The sequence below is a fragment of the Hetaerina americana genome, unplaced genomic scaffold (genome assembly GCF_022747635.1).
Source record: "Hetaerina americana unplaced genomic scaffold, ioHetAmer1.1.p SCAF_10, whole genome shotgun sequence".
Lineage (NCBI taxonomy): Eukaryota > Metazoa > Arthropoda > Insecta > Odonata > Calopterygidae > Hetaerina > Hetaerina americana.
In genome coordinates, this window is record NW_027286070.1 from 44058220 (window position 1) to 44077480 (window position 19261).

Consider the following 19261-nt stretch of genomic DNA (forward strand, 5'->3'; position numbering starts at 1 on the left):
ACTTCATGCGGCACGAACGGGTACTACTTTCCGGATGACCCTCGTAAATTCACTGGGAATGAACTTGTTGACTGCTGAGCGCGTGATCTCAATGAAGTGATTCCTCAGTATTTCAGTGATTACTATCTTTCTTCAAACTAGCAAATTGATTCTGTAGCACACACTTTATGCCATTGTAGTCCCCTACTTTAAGCAAGTAAATTTTCCTTTTAGGCTTCTTATTTCGGGCCCCATGTAGCGAAAACTTAACATTTACTGTCCTGTGGTCACTAATTCCTTTTATAGTTTCTATAGTTATAAGACTTTTTCGGGAATATTCGTTGCTAGCAAATGAAGAATATTATCGTCCCTAGTTGGTGAATTTACAAGTTGATTCAATGAGTTTCACGAAAAAGAGTTAAATAGCGACTCTCAGGTATCTTTGTCTTTACCGCCCGTTTTAAAACTGTTTGTGTTCCAGTCAATAGATTGGAATTTGAAATATCCACCGATTTTAACGTCGCGATCATTATTTTGGAGTAAAAAACCTTTTTATTTGCTGATCTAATTGTAGTTTTGCATTGTTTCTGTCGACTGATGGTCTGTAAAATGCGCATGCATATATTCTTTTGGATTGAGGATTTTTAATTGAGCACCAAACGCTTTCCAATCAGTTACCTGTAATTACCTAAGCCCTGCTGACACAAGAATTCGTAACTGCAATAAAGACACTGCCGCGATTCTATTTACTCCGTCCTTTCTGTGAACGGAAAATGAACTTAGAAAAGTTTCGCCGGCGCCGTTCTCAGTGGATAACCATATTCTGTTCCAATACATGCGCCTGTGCTTTGAATAAGATGATGGTATTCAACGACTTGATTTGGCAAAGAGGACTTTAGAAACCCACTCACTATATGTATAACGTATACACATAAATTGGAAAGATATCTCTTGAGCGACGATTTTGAAAGAGCATTACTAGCCCCATTGTACTACGGTAGGAGAGATCATGTAAATAGAATTATAATTTCTCTATTGTAGTACAGATAGATGCCATTTATCCCACCGGCGATTAGGGATCAGAATAACGTTGTCCAACTTCGCGAAGAGGGAAAGGTGCTTTGGTTCGAGGGTATTCTGGTGTGTGATCACTCCCTGCCACACACCCTCCCGGTGGCTTGCAGGGTACCACGTAAATAAAAATAAATACAATTACGACGACCACATACTTATATTTATTAACCAGGAACAGCTGTGATTGCAGTGCTTTCGCGGAACACACTTTTTCCACACACATTGGTGTTTTGGGTCAAGGAAAGATAGTCTGGCTTATAATAACCCTCTGCCACACACCCCAGTGGTATTAAATAAAACTATAACTATCGGTTTCACCCGCTCTATTCGCTGCACTCAAATACGCGACCGCCACTGCGTCTCACTCAAAGTTCACTAACCTTGCATGGGAGGTCTCATAAGTACCCGGCCTGACCTAAAGATGGCGGTAGTTGTTTGAAAAATATCACTGTATTAGAAAGTACGCAATCTATAAAGCATACGTTTCAAGTTTGAAGACTTAGTATTTTTTTGGCAGCCATCAATATTGAATGTTGTCAGTGAATTTGTGAAAATTGAGAAAATTGGTCATCGTTTTGAGATACAATACTTTTATTTGAAAAGCCTCAGCCCAACCAATATAAAAGCTTAGTTGGATTCTACTCTGGATGAGACTGCTCCTTCGTTTACAATAGTAAAACATTGGGGTAAATGAAGTGATGTCGGCAATTAATGGCTATTCTGAAGAGCAAGACAGTTTTTATTATAAAAAGGGTATCGAACTTATTGAATATCGCTGGGAAAAGTGTATAAGAGCTGAAAGGAGAAAATGTTGAAAAATAAATAGATAATTTTCCAAAATATTTGTTTTCTTTTTTTGGGTCGAGTACTTTTGGGATTACCCTCGTACTTGTATGCTTAACCTTTTTTGCATACAAATCTCATGATGTAAAGAAATTTTCCTCAATTTAAAGGGGGCATTTTGCTTCTATTTGTTTAAAGCCAATTGCTTCCAATTTATGCAAATTTTTCATTAGGTATCTTTTGCCTTATAGCTTAATCCATATTAAATCTGTATAAGGTGGAGAGAAGAACCTGGAAAAATTACTACTATCCGCCTGGAAATCCTGGAAATACCTTGGAATGTTTTCGTCATGCGTTTGCCGCCGGTCTGCGATGACTGTGTGATGAATAAAAAAGATAAGGACAACGGCGGGACACGAACGAATGCATGGAGCAATGTAAAATACCGTGCGAGGGTGCGTGCGTGCACGAGGCTGCGCTTAAAGATCCCGGTGTGGGGGGGGGCGACAAAGGGGCGCCGTGCCTCCCTTGTTTATGTTCTCTCTCTTCTTCCCTACCAGCTTCCTTACCGTAGTAGCGGCGTCTGCGGATCGTGGGAGGGACTGGATTGGCAACATCGCCCTCTCGCGTAGAAGGTGGGGCGGCACTGGCGACGCGATAGAGAAAGGGGGCGGTGGGGCGATTATATTAGTTTCGCGTCTGCTGCCCCACGTGAGAACGCGAGCACGTGCCTCCCTCGTACCGACGGTGGGAAGGCGTGCGTGCGTGTGCGTGTGGGGTAGTGTCGATTAAGGAGGGCCCCAGCACCCTCCTACTGAATCGAAGAACGAATCCATCCATTTATTTATTCATGGTACCCTATAAGCCACCGATAGGGTGTGTGGCAGGGGGTGACTAAACACCGAAGTACTTTTGACCCAAAATAATTTCTCCCCCCAACAGGGCCGGACAACTTTTCTCCGATCCCTTATCGTTCGCGGTAAAAATGACAACTTAATTGTATTGGCATGATCTCTCCCGCCGTAGTACGATGGGGCCTACGACACACTTTCAATATCACTGCTAAAGAGACAGCCTTCCAATTTATGCCAGAGACCCGATTTGTAAGTTAACCTTCGCTCCGTGAGTGACTCCCAACCTAGATTCATTGACTCGTTGGAAATGCGTTCTAAAGTTCTTGCCTTGTGTTTCAAATGTTATGTCTTAATTGGCATGCAGGGTACCATCCATGAATGTATAAATACATGGTTATAGTGTAAGTGTTCTTAACAGCAATAAGGGTGACTTTTAAGGTACTTTGTTGATAAATAAATAGAGACACCTCCTTCGATTCTATTTACTCTGCCAATTCTGTTAATTATAAAGCATTTTCAAAACGTTTGTGTAGGATATTTCAGTTAAATGGTCAACATAAAAACTTAAAGGGCTGGTTAGGGTAGGTTTTCCTGAAAATTGCTTTGCAGATAGAACTGATGCAAGTTTTCAGACAAAACATGTAGCACCATTCTGGATTGTCAACCCTTACAGAACTACGTATATATGTATGATTAGCCAGTTTCCTATCGATAGCATGCATGCTGTTCTCATTGGAGCGATGACGTTAATTCTGGATAGTATGGAGTGGGTAAACTGAATGTGTGTTGTAATCGACTTGCGCACAAATCAATAATAAAAAATTATGATTTCCTGATAATAGGACATTAAAATTTAATATAAAACTCGGTCACTCAAGAATTATGATTAGTGAAGTACAACCGAAACAAGGCATATTCTCCTATAGTAAGATGCTATAATAGCTAAAGTAGTCTTCCCTAAAGCCGTGTATGACAAGAGGGTTTTGATTGATTTTACTCAATGCAATCAGGAAATTAATAATCCATTGAACTCCGCACATCAACTTGTCACTTCTCCAGTTTGGGGTAGTAATATTCTTAATTTGTTAGCGTCGAACATACCAGAAAAGTCTTAAATTTAGAAACTATTAAGGGATTTTAGTATTTTTTTGGTCACCACAGAGCAGTAAATGCTAAATTATCCCTATTTGGGGTGCGAGTTATGGAGCCCAAGAGAGAAATTTTCTTGTTTAAAAAAGGGGATTATAATGGCTTAAATTGCGATTTACATAGTCATTTTTTAAATTTGAAGAAATATCACAAACGCCAAAATACTGAGAATACACGGAATCACTTCTTTGACACCACTTGCTCAGCAGTCAATATGTCCATTCTAAGTAAATTCATAAATTACATGTATATATATAAAATATCAAAGATTTTTATAAACCTAGATGTACCACACGGATGTTAGAAAATCATTACGACCTCAAAGGCTGTCTCGCCAAGATGAAAAATTGGATGATATCTCATGGGAAAAAATAATTGAGATCACTTATGATTCATGATGATCGCTCATGTCAGTCACTTATGATAAATTAAGATTACTTACATGTATGTCAGTCAGCTCTTGGCTGTTGATGCGAAAGGACGTGGCTAAGCGAGCTCTGGCTTTAAAACACTCCACCCACATGCATCTCCTCTTTACCAAAGATCCAGTTGCTACTATTGCTGTAACCAACGAATAGCTTTGTTTTGTAGCTGTAGTGAAAACAGTTTTATACTTTATTCTTTTACAGTGTTTAGTACTGAAGTCTCTTCGTATTCGTTTTTTGGTAATATTAGATGGTTAGGGGAGCGGAGTGTTTGCTTCTTGTGTTACTTTGCGTTCAAATTGAGTCGATTGTATAAGTTTCATACACGAATGTTGCTAGATTCAGGTACGCTGCAGCCACCGCTAGGATTTGAGGCAGGGGGTGATTACACAACAGACTAAGCTAGACACAAAATAACTCCCCCCCCCCCCTAGCGCGGTCGGCCAACGCTATTCTAATCACTTATCGTTTATGGGAAAAATGACAAAGGCATTGCAAAACGTTGCTATGATAAACTGAGTAGCGTATCAAAATTATTAGAGGAGCCAGTACGGGAATCACTCACGGGGTGAAGGTTATATTACAGATTAAAGCACTTGCATAGATTGGAATGTCTCTTCAGCGACGTTGTTGAAAATGTATTATTAACTCAATCGTAATACGGTACATTTATATACATTCCCCGCGATCCACCAAAAATGGTTGTGACGGGGTGCAAGCCCCAGGTGGGAAGGATAAGTGATAAGGGAGAATATGGGAGAGGAGGGTAAGAGGGAAAAATATTCGGTAAAAACCTCAAATATCTTGCAAATTTGAGTACGTGTGGAGGAAGACTTAATTCAAAACATGTTTTCAGTTCACCTAATAAATCAGTTCTTTGTTATAGAAAAACAAAGAATGAAAGAGAACCTCAACAATTTTTACAAAAGACCACCATTCCAAGACAGGTAATGCAGAACTGGAAGGAACGGGGAAATTGTACGATTTCATGGACAAGAAACTCATGGTCCCCCGCCCTTTAAGTCACGGGGAGAGAATGTGGCACCCCGCTGTAGGCAGCGGGCGGCGTGAGGCATCCCCCCCACAGAGAGAGAGACGAGGGATAAAAGGGGAAGCTTGAAAACAACAAAAAAGGGTAGAAAATATTTTATCGAGCACATCAATCATTAAATGATAGTCCTATTTGGTCAATCGGGAATGGATTTGCCATCAAAACAAGCGAGATTAGTGAAAGTAAAACTAATTATTCCCTAGACACTGTGAGTGGCGAGTTTAGTTTTCTCTAACCCTACAGTTACTGTCCCGTACTGTCTGGGGGAAGAAGGAGATCTGAGGTCTGCTAGTTCTGGCATCTATTTCACGAATTTTATATTCATGATCCAAGCAACCAATGTATGTTGAATTGTGACTAATTGACGATACCTCAGCGCTAAAACATGCGGCTCCGGATTGCTTTAATAAATTCTGCCAAGCATCAAATCGTCTTTGTTCTAATTATTCTCGAGCCAACTCTAAAACCATTCCTGGGACTCTTTTCTTTTTTTCGTTTTAATTTTTAACGAAACGGGCCTCCCTGAGTGCTAAAAGAACGATATGAGAGATCATGTAAAGAAAATTAGAGAGGTTAAGTGTTGAACATGCAGATTCAATGGATCATTATTTCCACGAACGACAAGGGGTCAGAATAATGTTGTCTACAGGGGAGAAGTATTTGGGTTTGGTGTTTAATCACCTCCTGCTACACACCCTAATGGTGACTTACGGATACTATATATATAGGGTATGTACCGTAATTTAATGTTAATTGGTTCGTATTGGTAGCATGTTGTAGCGAAAATTTCAGAGGAACTTCACTGAAATAAAATTAGTTCATTAATTAACCAACAATAAAAGTAGTTCGTCAGTTTGGGTTTCCGACGCTAAAACCACTGATTACCTTGACTACATTGTTTATACTACTGCCATACAAAACACTATGGAAAGGGGAGTGAATGTGGACAAAAACGTGCAATTTATACAGTATTTTTATTCGATGATGAGGCTTGACCAAACCGAAATACGAGGAAATATCGCAAAATAGTTGGAATTATATTTCCACTGGCATAATTTATTGGGCACGATGTAAAATTTACGTTACATTAATAGCATAATGTTTAATGAACATGAGTGCGAGTTTTATTGATTTAACGCCTGCAATACACCAGCGACTGCTCAGTTGGGCAAGTTAAAGCTTATCTGTTAGCTTAGCTCGTCCTGTTCCAACTTATCGAATAAGTTGAAACGGCAATCCGATTCATACAGGACCTTAGTTAGGCCACCACGGGCCATCTACCAAATTATCCTGCAACTAACATCAATTTCCCCCAACTCCAGGCGCCACCGTTTTCAAAAAGGGATATCTTATTGATAATGCTTTTTGGTTTTCCAGAAAATAACTAATCAAAATTCCTCAGTCTCACAACTGACCACGCAGCAGTACTTTACTAATATGGACATCTGGTTAGACAGAGAGGTATTTTATTTGTGTCTTATTTCTACCATAGTTAAGAAGATATGCTTCCCAATCGTTGATGGAACTGTTGGAATGGAATTACGAATCCCCGCCGACGGGAAAAGGCATGACCTTTGTTATTTTTTATTGGAATGACGTTTCACCGATGCATATAAACTGTTAAACCAGGTTCAGTGAATTTAATTGAGCACATTGACGATTATATTTATGTGCTGATATCTTTATTCTTTCATTGAAAAGACTTGTGCTTACCCTCGTAATGAACCAATGACATTATATATGTGTGATTATGTATGTAAATATAATCTTAAAATTCACATGGGTTTATGCTTTTCTGTTTGAGATATTGAAATAGGTATCTCTGCAGAACTCGTGAAATCTCTTAGTCAAACGATTTTCTTTGTCCTAATGTAGAATGAACATAGAAGGCTTAACAATGTTATTGTCCTATTCATATAAAGTCGTTTACCAAACTCGTGACAAGGTTTCATGAGATCGTATAGGATATTATTATTGCATAGTACCGTGTAAGCCATTGCCAGAGTACACGAAAGGGGGTGATTACACTCCAGGCTACTTTTAAAACAAAATACTATTTCTAAATGAGGCCTAATGATTGAGTGAGGCTAATGATTATAAATGTTTCTAACCAGCAAAGGATAGCATTGCTCTATAACCTAGCCATCGTATTTCCCCATTACTCTTCCAATAAATCCTAATTATTTGTTAGCTTGTCCACTTATTCCACGTGCAAGTTTTCCCCCAGGAGAGGTCCAGAGTTAGGGTGATACCTTGATATTTAATCGGGTCTACAGCTTCTATTTTGGTATTCCTGATACAAGAGACATTCAGCGGGGAAATTCTCTCTTTCCAATGATTCATCACCTCTAATTTTTTTAAAGTTTAATTCTAATTGCCAAGTGTTGCACCAATGCTGTATGATATTAAGGCCATCTGCTTAATGCTACTTTATGCTCAGGATTACTGATATCTCTGTAATCCACTGCTCATTGGCAAATTAACGTATGTTATTTTCAGTTGCTATTTTATCGGAATATCATAATGCTTCATCAAAACTATCATCAATGGGTAATTGGAACGTAAAGTGGCATGTGTTTATTTTTTGTCAGTTGGTTCAAGTAGTTAGCTTCTACCCTACCAAATGTTTATATTAAATGGTTGATAGAGTATGTAACTTCTTCATTACAACCAGGCTGTAGCATAGTGTTTCAAGCCACTAAATAATGATGGAGATAGAAAATGGCTTTACAAGCATTGGTTTCTTGAAAATTCACATTTGGGTTGAATTTCTAAGCCACAATTTTAAAAAGCAATTTTATTCCATGTAGTTAAATGACAATTATAGTTATTAATTTAGGTTTCAATATTCCTTAAAGATGAAACAATTCACACATTCTACAGATATATAACTATTTAAATATTGCAAATGTAAAAAACATGTCAGAATGAATTTTATGATCATGTTTATATTCAATGATATTGGTTCATTATGAGGGTGAGCACAAGTTCTTTAAATGAAAGAAGTAAGAACTCAACACATAAATATGATCCTCAATGTGCGCAATGAATTTGGTTGAAATTCATTTCAAAGTGTACATACATGCATGAAATATGATTCCATGAAACAGTAACAAAAACCCAGGACATATCTTCTTAGTAACAGTGGAAATCAAATACGAAGAAAACACTTCTCTGCCTAACAACATCTCCAGAAGATTAGAATAGTACTGCAGAGTCTTCAGTTACAAGATGAATCAATTTAGATTAGTTATTTTCTGGAAATCTAAAAGCACCATCCATACGGTTACCCTTTCTAGAAAAAACAGCAGTTGCTGGAAGTGGGAGAAGGGTATGGATAGAAGTAGATGTTATATGCAGGACTATTGGGTTGATGGCCCGCGGTAGCCCAACTGAAGTCCTAAAAGAATCAGATTGGTCTGTTTCAACTTGCTTGACATGCTTCAACATACTCAAGTTCACTCTCGCTGACATAATATAGGAGTTAAATCAATAAAACTTGTACCTCATACACATCACACATAGGGCTAATAAAGTAACATAAATTTTACCTTGTGTCCAATAAATTTTTCCAATAAAAATGTGAGTCTAAATATTTCGTGAACTGTCCTTTTATTTTGCTCGTGTTGAGCCCCAACATAAAATAATAATGCTGTATAAATTGCACATTTGTTTGTCCTCATTAACTTGTATTACTGTATCAATAAACAATGTATCCAAGGTAAACAGAGGTAAAGTAAAAAACAGCTGTTTACACTCTTCATTGCCAAGCCACTTCTGATGAACTAATTTTATTTTTGGATAACTAATGAACTAGATTTATTTCGGTCCTATGGGAATTGTACAACATCATGCTGTCAGTAAGAAATAATTTCCTGGTTACATTGAGTAATATCAACCAAAAATCTCTTGTCATACACGGCTTTAGGGAGGAGTAACTTAGCTGTAATAGCTCATAACATCATAATGTAGAAGAAACTGTTTTGATTCGGTTGTTTTTCACTAATCATTGTCATTGAGTGACCTACTTTCATATTGAAATCATATGACATTACTCTGCGAATGATGCTATTTGATCATTATTGAATGTACAATTGGTCGATGGTGATACATTTTCCATTTACTTACTCCATCCTATTCAGAATTAAATTCATCATCACTCCAATGAGAATAGCATGTATACGCATTTGAAGTTCTATTCAGGTTGATAAACCCTTTTAGTGTTATGTGTTAGGCCAAAAATCTTGTATCTGTTCTATTCATAGCAATTTTCAGGAAACACTTCCCTATCTGACCCTCAAGTTTTAGAGTTGAAAATTTTGCTGATATCACCTGCAGAAATTTTCTCAAAATCCTTTTCCATTTACATAAATGACGATGTAGATAGAATCGGGGAAGTGTCTGCAATGCAGTTAAGAAAACTTACACTATCACTATTTATAAATACATACATACAGGGCACCCTACAATTCAATGCTAAGGTGCGTGACAGGGGTGGATTACACACCAGAGTACTTTTGGAACAAAATACTTTTCTTAGCATAGCATAATTATGATTCGTTATCGTTTGTCAGAAACATTACATCCTAAATCTCTCTGTTCCACACATACACTTAATCTTTCTAATTTTAATTATATAATATCTCCTACTGTAGTAAGATGGGGCTTATAAAAATATATATTGAACATTATTGCTAAATAGATATCAGCTAGTGTGCTTTTTCACAGCATGAATGATAGCTGAAGGACACCGGTAAGGTAATGAAGCAGGTAGTCAGTCATAACTGTCCCTATTTGTTTTATTGGCAGCAAATGGAAAGCAAAATTAAATATAGAAATTTTTAAGAAAGGGTGTCATCCATCCTTCCTCTCAAGATGGCAGGAAAGTGTCATTAGAAGGAAGGATTGTGCTTTCAGAGAAGTTTTAAAGAATTGAAGTTGCAAGCAAAGTGTAAAACAAGACCCATTGGAAAACCTTGTCAACATGGAGCACTGGAGTTTAGGAGAAAATAATTTTCCAAATTCCCACCACTTCCATTCTAATTTAAAAACAGCCTTACTTAATAACCTGGTCTCCTGCCTCTCTCCAGTTAATGTGAAGGAGATCTGTTGCTCCTTGTTGAGAAACCTATTTTCTTTTGGTCTTTCTGGATGGTGATTCTATTCACTCTGCTGATATAACTGGAGATTCAAGGAAGAACTGCATTTTATTGGTAGACAATATAAAAGCATCCACTGTTAAAGCACGTCATCACATGGCCATATAATTCCCCAAAGTTAGGTCATTCAGAAAAATCAGTTTTTGAAGACTCTATCTAACGTGTGGTCAGCTAAAATGGCTGAAAGAAGGGAATAAAAATGTACTGCTGATTATTAATAATAATATTTATTGTGAATTAATTGAAATATGAATATTATTAAATAATAATAATATTCAGATTTCACTTCTTTTGAATTAACATCAAGTGGTACAGAGTGATCAATGTAAACCCTGCAAATCGTGAAAATTCAATTTTTATATCCTACAGATCCCAAAGAAATTCTGCAAAGATTCAGAAAAACTAGCATGAAAGCTATGACATTAGATGCAAGATATAATGGTATTCCTTGCTTAGCTATGAAAGGAGATGTCAATACATTTATTATTCACCCTCATGTTCATTTAATCAATAAACCCCATAGCTCTGGTACTTTCGCTATCAAGCTAATGATAGCTAGTTTTGTCCCAATCTATAAGGAAGTGGGAATTGAACTTGATCGAGGTAATTTTAGACCCATCTCTGTTCTTTCTGTGTCTTCTAAGTTTTTTAAATAGCACTGACTTTTATCTTTCATTGATGGTTCTAATTTATCACACTTACAATTTGGATTTGCTGAGGAGAAAGGCACAGAATATGTTATTTAAAGAGCTGTTGAATTGGCACTAAATGGACTCAATCAAAAGGAAAATACATTTGGGATCTTCAGCAATTTGAGTAATACCTTCTACAATGTAGACCATGTGAACAGAGATATAACTGGCTAAGACATTTTCAACTGGTTGTTCTCTGTTTGTGAGAGTGTAGTCTTTATTCTGCTCTATGAATTGAATTTCTGAGAAGATTAGTATTTGCCCCAAGGGTGTATTAAAAGTGTAAATATTAAGTCCATTGCTGTTTCTCTTATGCATAGATGAGCATCATTTGCTAGCTCTGGTGATTATATAATGTATGGACATGACAAAAATCATCTAATTTCATGTGGAAATAACTTTGAAAATATTTCTTTTGTGCCTCAACATGAATTTGTTCAAGGATTACCAAGTGTTCCACTCAAAATATAATGAGCAGCTTCCAAAAATATAAACATAATCATTTCCATCCATATCCAAAGAGGGTATTGTGTACTCCTTCTCTGAAAATGCATGATAATTAGTTATAAGGATTTACTGTCACAAATTTTCTCAAGTTCATACTGATGAATGTTTGAATTGGGAATTCAAAATTTACCATTTCTGTAGGGAGATGGCTTCTCATTGTTATTCCCTGAGAATGGTTCTGTTGATCACAAATCAGAAGCCACCATGAATGTTTACTATCTGTATCTTTTTTCTAGATTCAAGTTCAGCATTGCAGCCTCAGACAATACACCCTTTTCTTCATGTATATTTAAATAGCAGAAATGGGCCAAGAGAACTATTGCCAGTGCACACTAAACAGGTGCAAGTAAAACACACTTTAAAAGTTATAACATTTTATTGCCAATTTGTGTAAATATTTTTTACTCTATTTTATAAGTGAAACGAAATAATATTTGCATGGATATCAACATGGTACATTGTTATGACTGACTATGAAACCCTTCTCCGACTTTAGGGTGTTCTCTAAATGTTCAAATTATGCAGTAACTAAATTATTTAACCATTTGCCAGTATAAACAAAAAAGATTTTACCATCCTTTGCTTGTAAAGTAAAGTTATGGCATTACCTCAATGCAAGCTGCATTTACTTTATTAAAGAGTAAGAGGTCTGATTAGATGTCAATAGTGTAAACAATAAGACTTCTGGCATATCCTATGCTTGATGTACTAAGTCTTGGGGTTAATAAAAATAATTATTGTATTTTTGGGCAAATCTCTTGCTGACCAGGTTAGCCTTATAGCAATCTGAAACAACAGATATTTCATTATTCATTTTTATAAACCTTGTACCGAACAATCACCACTTTCATATCCTCTGGACAAAGAATTTTTTAGGTACATTAAGAGCGAATGATTCTGATGATACCAGCATCACATTTACCAGTGTTGGCTGGGTAGGACTTGGGCTTATAATAAGTTGATTCATAAGCTGTTTTATAGTAAAGGTAACCATATGAATGGTGCATTTAGATTTCCAGGTAAATAATTAATTTAAATTGCTTCATCTTGCAACTGAAGACACTGCAGTACTATTTTAATCTTCTGGAGATATTTTTAGACAGTGAAGTGTTTTCTTCATATGTGATTTACACGATTAAGAAGAAAACATATCCTGGGTTTTCTGACCATTGGTGTGAAATTATCCGGAATTGAATGGGAACAGGTATTTACCTGAACTATTCAACAGAACAGGTACAACCCTTTGTTATTGTTACATGGAATGATGTTTCATGCATTTATGTACACTTTGAAATGAATTTCAGCCAAATTCATTTTGCATATTGAGGATTATATTTATGAATTGAGTTCTTTCGTCTTTAATTGAATGAACTTGTACTCACCCTCGTAATGAACCATTGTCTTTGAATATAAACATAATCGTAAAATTTATATCAACTTATGTTTTTTCTGCTTGCGATACTAATATAGATATCTCTGCAGAGCTTCCACAATGTGTTGGTTAAACGATTTTCTTGGGCTTGATGCAAAATGAATGAAGGTGAGTTGATGTTATTGCCCTAATCTATTGAAATTGTATACTGAACTTGAGAAAAGGTTCCATGAAATTGCCTCAGAAATGTTATTAACATTTTAAAATCAGTTTTAGAACTGTCTGGGACATGGAAAGGAATTAAACAATACGGTAATACTGTTTTTGTTTAAGTATTCTGGAAGTTTTAAAGTTGAGCTATAGTGTTTGTCTTGGTGCACACATTTCTATATTACTATCATTCCCGATAAGTTTTTAAAAAACAGATATACTAGTCATTAAAGTTTATTAATCAGTGAACACAAACCATCTCCTTAAGTTGCTCTACCAGTTAAGGTAGGTTTTGGATGAACACAACTACCAAATAAATATTTTGTGACTCCAGACAAAACACAACCCAACATACTATTCTATAACATGCCCCTCTTCATCTCCTTATTCTTCTTTCCTTCCTTTATTGCATCCAACATTCCCATCCTATTGCTGGCCCTTCCTTGTTTGCCTAACACTACCCCTTCTAGCACAATCTTCAACATCCCATGCCCAATCAATATGCTCTTCATCCATTTTTCCTGTCTTCTGCCCACCAAATCTAGCTCTTCCTCATTTGTTTTCCTTACCTTCCACTTCACCTTATCCATCCTTCTCCACACCCACATTTCAAAAAACTCCAATCTACATCTCTCATCCTGCTTCAGTGACCATTTTTCCACGCCATGCATAACTACGCTCCATATCAAAGTTTTTACAAGCCCTTTCTTAACATCCTTACCCAACATCCCTGTCATAAATTCCCTCCTCCTTGTGAGAGACCTTTGCCTAGTGCAATTCTTCTCCTTACATCCGTACTTCTTTGACCATGTTGGTTCGAAACACTTCTAAGATATGTAAACTGTTCTATATTTTCTAATTTTTTCCCTCTTATTTTAATGTTTAGCTTAATCTTTTTCTCTCTGGAAAATTCCATAACCTTTGTTTTACTTATATTGATTCTTGTGATCTATGGTTTCCCTGTCTTTTTCCTATGTACTGTTCCTATATTTTAGAGTGCGGATTTTGATATCCCTTTTTTGATATATTCCCATTTTCCCTCTGTAGTGCCCAGCTCCCTGTCCTCACTCATAAGTTTCTCTACAGCCTGCAGGTACTCCTTTCTTGTCATATCTGCAATGCATTCAAATTCTATTTCCTAAACCATCTTCCCTGTTTTATCTTTTAGAATCGAATGCTCCACTTCATTATTATTCAATTGTGATCTAAGTCTGCATCCTTACCAGGAAACTGTGTGAATCAATTACCCTTTTCCTAAATCTATGCCTAACTATTTTATACATCCTAACTGATACCTTCCTGAATCCCCACGCATATTCCATGCATACCTACCCCTTTATTGGTTTTTAAGGCAAGTGTCCTTTATGATTAACTGCTATCTTCTGCAGAACCTATTGATTTCTTCCCATTCATTCATTTTTCGTCCCTAAAGCATAGTCCCCTACCTCACTATCATATCTTCTTTCGCCTACCATCACATTCCAATCCCCCATCACTATCAAATGTTTCCCTGTCGGGACACATGCGATTTTATCCTCTAACTGATCATATATCCTATTGACTTCTTTCTCCTTAGATTGCTCGGTGGCATGCATACCTGAACAATGACCAAGTTCATCGGTCCTGCTTTAATCTCTACTGGTAATATTCTATCCATTGCTTATTTTATACGCTTCTTTCTACCTCTTTATTCAGTATTATGGCAACCTTTTGTTGGCTTTTGTCCCCTCTGCTGTATGTTACTCCATAGTTATTACTCCAGTAATCTCTTCTATTCTTTCATCTTGCCTCGTACAGCCCTAAAACATCTATTTTTCCTCTCTCCATCTCTGACTTCCATTCCTCTGTTTTCCCCTTTCATCCTGCTGCTAATCCTGAACACTTTTTTCCTGGATTTTTTTCCACATTTAAAAATTCTTGGAAGTCAGTGAATTTACTGTCCATCCCTAAAATGCAGGTCATACAATCCCCCTGGTGATGATGTTATTACTGCCTGGCTCACAAGAAAGAAAGAATATTTAGATAAAATATTAAGCCTATTCGAGTGAATTTACGTAATACTTATTTGGACCTATGCTAACATTAAATAAGGCAATAGTGCATTGCTCCATTAAATAGAGATTAAAAATAAGACTACCTTATTTGTGTTTTACCTATTTCTATAAATAAAAAAATACCATTTTTATGTACTATTTATGCCAGACTTTTTTTATCATTTGTTATATATTATGCATACTACAGTTTTTGTGATATAGCTGTGCTTAACGCTGAAATTAATAATACCCTTAATTGTAAGTTCCCCTAACTTGTACTTTTCTCTCCAGTGTTCATATTTCATATTCATTAATAGCAATTCAATATTAAGTGATATCTGTCAAAATAATGTCATCTGTATTAAAATCATTTTATTCAGTAACATTTCAATTTTAGCATGAAATAAAGTCATTTTATGTAAATTATTCTTATTTGATTAATCACTAATTCCATGCGTGTAGCTCCATGTTTTATTCAGGTTCCATATCATACAGTATCCCTAGAGGCTGTTTAATGACAGATTGCGATGTTTCAACTTTTTCATAGAACATTCGATGATTATGCTCAAAATTCACTCTGACTTTATTTCATAAGTGTTTATCACTGCACCGTGAAGGTATTTACTCTAGATTGAGCCAACAAATGTTCAATGTTTGGCGCCCATCGCAACAGTTAAAAGAAAATAAAAATAAATATAAATCGATTTGTATTCCCGGCCAAACCTTGCTGCGTCAAGACTCTTGCGTTACCTAACAAATGCCCCTCGAACTACGTATGCTACACCCGCCAAAATACGGGTTAAAGTATTTTAGCATGTATTTACTCAGAAGTCGGTGTCAGCTACACATACAGCAGTAGTGAAAGTTGGTATTCTAAGGTACCTATAAAAAAATGTATTCCAGCATGTCTTCGAAGACTGCAAGAAACGCTATCTACATGTAAGAGTATTTTATCCAATTGCTACTCTGAGAAGGGCATACAAAATTTGGAGGTTGAGTCGATGAGATATATCGATCAAAAAAATATGATATATAATAATTGAACAACCCTCGAAATACTTCTCCATTAATTCGTCATTCGAATACTTACCCATTGTTCAATAATGATATTTGGTGAACCTAGATTTCTTTAATGTAGTTCCGTAGATTTTTCTCATATTATTGTTCTGATATCTCTGTGGCGTACAAGTATTTAACTAGGTCCGCAATACTGCTCTACCTTTCCTAGTCAATAGGTTTATTGGAGGATCGACTCTTTTTCCCTAGCAGTATTCCTGAGATCGCTAAAAAAAGCACCACTGACCGACACACTTGTACATACTTAATGGAATGCCATTACCCTAAAGACAACGGTCTGGAGTGTGCCCTAACTATCAGCATAAAACCCACATTCCCTGAAATTTTCAAGAAGCTCTCCAGATGAGTTTTTTCTAAACACATGTACTAAAGTTTAAAATTTTTTTGGCGTTTACAAGAGTTTTTCCGTACTTATTTGACTTGAGTGACAAGTTATCAGATTGGGTTATGTCAAGGTGTTACATTGGTTGCCTGTATGAATGTATCGACACCATTGCTTCCTATTTTCAAAGGTACTTGCTTACCTTTTCAAATCCTTCTTTCAATTTCTGTCCAAGAAACTTGGCAAAATATTTTTATTTTAATAACCAATTCCCTTAATATTACATTTGTTGAAAAAATTATTTCTGTTTTGGCTTCGTCATAATTCACTAATAATGTATTTGCGATTATTATCAGTTTAGGTTTTCTATGATCTGTAAGGCCATCATACATTCACTATACATGAAATTTACATCGATATGTGTAATAATTTCAAGACGATTGATCGATAATAGATCAAACATTCTATTTTTTCCCTTTGGGGTATTAATGACTTGAGGCAGTTAGCAACAGACGCAGAGACTACGTCCAGTAACGGCTTTATAATACTCCCGGTCCCGAGTGTTTATGAAAATAATTTAAATGTCTCAGTTAATGGATGATTTGTTAAACATCCTTGCCCATAATCAGTATGCCGTTGTAATTTTCAGAAGCAAGTGCTGATATCCGCGTTTGTAACATATTTTACTAGGTGCTTCTACAGGGTTCGTCCGGAAAATAAGTGTACTTTTTTTCCCGCCGCTCCAGGCGCGCCCAGCACCGCTCTGACGGGCTGCGATTGGAGGGGGGTATGTTGGCAAGCGACGCTGAAAAAGGCAGTCGGCTCTGAGCTGTGGTGTAGTGAGGAGCTCTGTTAACGCGAACCTCCACGCTCAACCCACGTCACGGAACGCGATGCCGAAGTTTTTGGAGCAGCGTTATTCCATCAAATTTGCGGTAAAGCTTGGGAAATTGTCTACCGAAACTGTCGGTATGATTAACCAGGCTTACGGGGAGTCAGCCATGTCCAGAAACATGATCTTTCGGTGGCACAAGATGTTCGTGGAGGGCAGAGAAGAGGTCGACGACGAACCACGGCCTGGACGCCATCAACGACACTCACCGACGAAAATGTGCGAAAAGTTCGCGATGTACTGAACTCTGATCGTCGTCTTAGTGTTCGGATGATAGCAGAGCAGTGTAATGTGCCAAAAGCAATAGTTCGCGAGATTATTAGGGAGCAATTACAGATGCGAAAAATTTGTGCAAAGTTGGTGCCGAAAGTGCTCAGTGATGATCAAAGACTCAATCGTTTGGAAATCGCGACACAACTTGCGGATCACTGCAAAAATGATCCACATTTTTTAGAGAACGTTGTTTCGGGTGACGAGACGTGGATCTTTGAGTACGACCCGGAGTCGAAGAGACAAAGTGCGGAGTGGCACACCCCATCATCACCCCGTCAAAAGAAAGCTCGCATGAGCAAATCTCGGATCAAGGCGATGCTCATTGTCTTTTTTGACAAAAGGGGAGTCGTCCACTACGAATTTGTACCTGAACGACAAACTGTAAATGCTGCATTTTACGTCCAAGTGCTCGACAGGCTTCGAAAACGAGTCGCCCGCGTCCGGCCAGCGATCAAAAAATCTGGCGGCTGCATCACGACAATGCGCCGTCTCACACCGCGCTTGTCGTGTCGGACTTCTTGGCCAAGCACGGCGTGGCAACGCTGCCGCACCCGCCCTACAGCCCGGACTTGGCACCACCGGACTTCTTTCTGTTCCCGAAGATAAAGAGGAGTTTGAAAGGAACGCGATACGGGACTTTGGACGCCGTCAAAGAGGCCGTGACGACGTGTCTTCGAGAGGTTCCCGATGATGCCTTCGCGGGAGCGTTCCAGGAATGGGAACGCCGCTGGAACAAGTGTATCGACTCACAAGGGTCCTATTTTGAGGAATATTAGCTTAAGATATGTAAAAGTGTAATAATTTTTTTTTCCTGAGCTCAGTACACTTATTTTCCGGACGAACCCTGTATGTTTGATGTGGTTGGGGTATCATGGCCTACGTTGGGGAATCACGTTATGACTGGACCCTCTGCGGGTCTCAAAGCATAATCCGGCGGACAGAATGTAGCCACAGATTAGCACACTAATTTTCTATCCCGCTTCTCCCTGATACTAGTTCTAGTCGCGTATCTATACACATTTTCCCCCGTTCATTGCGTCGCACGTACGGTTTGAACAATGAAATATATTTAACATGCTATGAAGAAGACTGCTCGGCTGTTGATCAATGATTAATGCCATTGGGGTAGTTCAATTTTTCGTAAGTTTTTTCCTAGATTTTGTCGTTCGAATCGTGCGAGGGAAAAATGATTCCTTATATCTATCCCTTCGGGAGTCAATGTCCCTTACCTTCTCACTGAGGTCTTGTCAACCATTGTTATGCGAGGCTAGAGTAATCATTCGAGTCAGCGTCAACCTCGAGAGATTTGCACTCTTCTAAAATTATGTCGAGCCTGTAATCTTCATGTTTCCAGCGTCTCGGTTCCAACCAAGGTGTTCCAATATTAATAATGTGACGCTTACTGTTCG